Raw genomic sequence first — 3,982 nt, forward strand, 5'->3', positions numbered from 1 at the left:
GATGGCTAATTAGTTAAGGGGCTGGGATAATGATTCAGCGCGCTTTGGGGGCAAATGATGTAATGAAATACATACTTGATTGGTTTGTGGTGATGGAAGAGGAATCGACGTTTGGTGATTATGTCTGGTTCAGTGACCTTTAGGATGATGTAAGACTATTTATTTTCTATTGAAGGTGCTGGATTGTTAAGTTGAAGCTCTCATTCTCTGATTGTTCCATTTCTCCATGCGCATGCATGGATTGAGCTATGTGTTTGGGGGAATGGGATTTAATTGGAAGGATGCTTATTAATGGTGGCAAAGTTCTGATATTTTTTGCGTGGATAAGCAATATCAAGTGCCTAGAGCTCTACATGGGGAATCTGAATCAATGGCTAATGCTTTGCCAGAGTGCTAATCTTGAGGGTAATTATTATCTCGGTATAGTCTTAAAGAATTTTAAAATTAATTTAACCTGTGAAGTGTGGCTTGTCGATGTGCTTGGGTTGTGTTTTTTTTATCAATCATTGCTTCTAATTACTTATGCGTGTTTAAGAGTAGTGAAGTTGTTGTTGCGTGTTGCTTTTTTCTTGATATGTTGATTGAAATTCTAGTTGGTTTATGTGCATGCTTGAACCTTTTCTTGTTGTCTATAAATTGGGTGCATTTGAAAGTTTTTCTCACCTTTGCCTTTCATTTGAAAGTTGTGCCTTCAACCTTTCTACCCAAAATGACTATTATCTCCCAACTTGAAGCTTCTTCCTCTAGACACTCCAGCCCCAAATTACCTTCCTGAGTTAATAGATTTGCCTCTCCCCAACCTGGCCAACCTCATGTGATTGTTGAGAGTCTTAGGGGTACTTTTACTCTTGAGAGTAGAGTTACGAGAGTTTCGACTAGTCTTTACTCTAACCTTAATGTGTAACATATGGAGAGTAGAGTTCTCATGGGAAAGGTTGTGGGGAAATAGATTGAAGCTATAACCATTAAGTGGGAGTTAAGGCTTACCTAGGGATTGGGGGTCAATATTCCCTTTTATCTCGCCACTTCGGCCACCATTGATGTGCAGTGGAGTTTACTGACCAATAGGAGCTTAAGTATATGTTAGACAACAGGCCTTGGTATGTTTGAAGTTAAATCTTCCACTTGGATAGGTGGACCACTTTTTTCCGTGATGTGGAGATGATTTCTAATCTTAGAGTCGAGGTTCGTATTCTGAGACTTTTGGTGCAATATCGGGATGCTGAAATTTTGGAAGTGACCATGCAACTTGTGGGTACCTTCATTAGGGTAGATGAAAAATCTCTTTCAGGACTTATTGGTTTATTTGTGAGGGTGTTGCTTGAGGTGGATCTTAGGCTTCTGTTGAAAAGGGTGATGGTTATCAACGATCATGACAAAAAACCAGTGTTGTTAAGCTACGAGAAGTTGTTCGAAGTCTGCTTTTATTGTGGCCGAATGAGGTCGGAGCGCCACACTTGCCCTGTTATTGATGATAAAGATGAGTGGCATATGGTGGATAAGCTATTTGATGATGAGTCGTTGGTTTACCCGGCTGGTGCTGAGATTACTAAAGAAACTAGGCAGGAGCTGCATGGGGGGTTATTGACACACTCCGACCGAGATCGAGGCATGCTGGCCATCACGTGAGGGTGACGTAGTCATGTGCACAGTGCGGAAGCAATAATGATAATAGAGAATACGAATAAATAAAAACCAACTCATAAGAGTACTAGCTAAGATAAGTGCTAGACTATCAGTGAATTCACAAATAAGAGCATAAGTAGCCTAAGTTCAGTCCAGAAAACAAGTACTAATTAAACGACACCCAAAGATGTCATACATAGATATAATCTGTCAGAACCGCCATTGACTCCTCAATGCCACCAACAAACACTCCTACCTAGAACCTGGAGGGGTGCAAAACAGAAAGTGTGAGTGGCCAAAAACAAAGCTTTCCAAAACCATTTCATTTATCAAGTGTTCTAACCCCTCGCTGTAAAACATGTATAATTTTCCTAGAAATAGAATATATATATTGAAATCATGCTTCATATAACCATAAACATAAATATGCCATGCCAAATATAGAACAGAATAAGTAACTTAGGTGAGAATAAGCTCATGGAAAGTAACATATTAGCCGGAACCCCTATAGAGGTCTGTACGGCTGAATTCATAACTCATTAATCAATCTAGCCGGAGTCACCACCAGTGACCTATACGGAACTACACCTGCATATGAGTTGGAACCACTGTAATGGTCTGTACGACAAGACTGGGTGTAACATAGTTATGCTCAATGCTACGCTCTCATAATAGTTGTGAGATAAATCGTTAGTCACCTACGAGTCGGAACCACCTATAGTGGTCTGTACGACAAGAGTGTGCACCTAAATTTGATCCAATGTGAGCATATGGTGCGGATGGTGACATCATAAACAGGCATGTACCTTATGTCTGGCTAAATCACAATCACCGGGGTGCAGGTTTATGAGCTCGATGTTTCTCAATTAATCACAACCATTCAATTCACATTCACAATTCATAAACTCACCTGGAACTTACTTGAGCATCCGCATCACCAAATCACTTTTATGCATACAATTCTAACTCATGGTTTAAGCATAATTCAATAGGCATGACATTTTTAAAGCATGCTTTCATTTAAACACATTTTCTAGGAAATTAATCAAGTATATAAATATATACTGAAAACCAAAAGCCCACTCACTGGTCTGTCAAAGGGTCATAGCCCCCGAGTCGCCCTTGACTGAGCTCATCCTCTAGATAGGGCTCACCTATATACGAAATAACTGAATGAACGTTATTTAAAGCACATAGACAAAACTAGTTAATAACTTCTGTTAAAAAGTAACAGAAACTGTTAAATCTACCTGACGATGTCAGAATATTCCGTCAACTTTGATGGAATATTCTATCTTCTTCCCTAATTAGCTTAGCTGGTCACCGTTGCCGTCGCCATCCTCTCAAAATTGGAAAAATATGTAAAACCTCATATCTCTCTCATTTTTGCACCAAATTCCACGAAATCTTCACCAAAATGAAGCTTACAACATAACGAACAAAACCATACCAATTTTGGGACTTGAAATCCTCGAGAATTCATCGGAGATCATTCGATAATCCAGCAAAACTTTGAACTCGTTAATCTCGACTTCCCGACATCCAATTCACCTCGTTTTTGTTCTTCGAGCTTCGTGGAAAAGTCCTAAAGCTTCCTAGAAGCTCAAAAACCACTGAAACCTTCACATTTACATTTGCATGAACAGTGCACCAAAACTGAGTATCTCGGGTTCTCAGGTTTCGAAGGTTTCACGACCAGAAAAGGGTATGGTTGAGCTTGTGATAATGAGATGAAGATGATAATGGTAACTACGAGCTCGATCCGTGACGGGAAGTGAAGCTTCAAGGTTGTCCGTACGACTTGTACGGAAGATAGAAGAAATCCGAGAGGGAAGAGAGAGAGTCAACGAGAGAGAGTGTGTGTGGTCCACGTGGGTCACCAACCCAAACCAAAGAAAATACCATCTAAGTCCTAATTGGTTCCAAAATAATAGGACGTAGCACTAATTGGTCCAAAATCTAACCTACCACACTACCACACAAAACGTCCAAGGGTATATAAGTAATTTCACGCCGTCGAAAATAAATATTTCGAGACGGGCTGTCATAATTTACCCTCTTCAAGAAAATTTCCTCCTCGAAATTTATACACAACAAATACATCCACTAATAGTCATAAAACAAGCGTGGATACATCTCTCTCATCCGATCCTCTGTCTCCCAAGTAGCCTCTTCCATTGAGTGATTTCTCCACAAAACTTTCACCAGAGGCACAGTTTTATTTCTCAGAACCTTATCTTTCCAATCCAACATAGTCACTAGATCCTCGTCGTAAGTCAAATTCGAATTAATTTCCAATGGTTGAGGAGGTATTACATGTGAAGGATCTGAGACATAATGTCGAAGCATCGAAACA

The sequence above is a fragment of the Malus sylvestris genome, chromosome 14 (genome assembly GCF_916048215.2).
Source record: "Malus sylvestris chromosome 14, drMalSylv7.2, whole genome shotgun sequence".
NCBI classification, from domain to species: domain Eukaryota; kingdom Viridiplantae; phylum Streptophyta; class Magnoliopsida; order Rosales; family Rosaceae; genus Malus; species Malus sylvestris.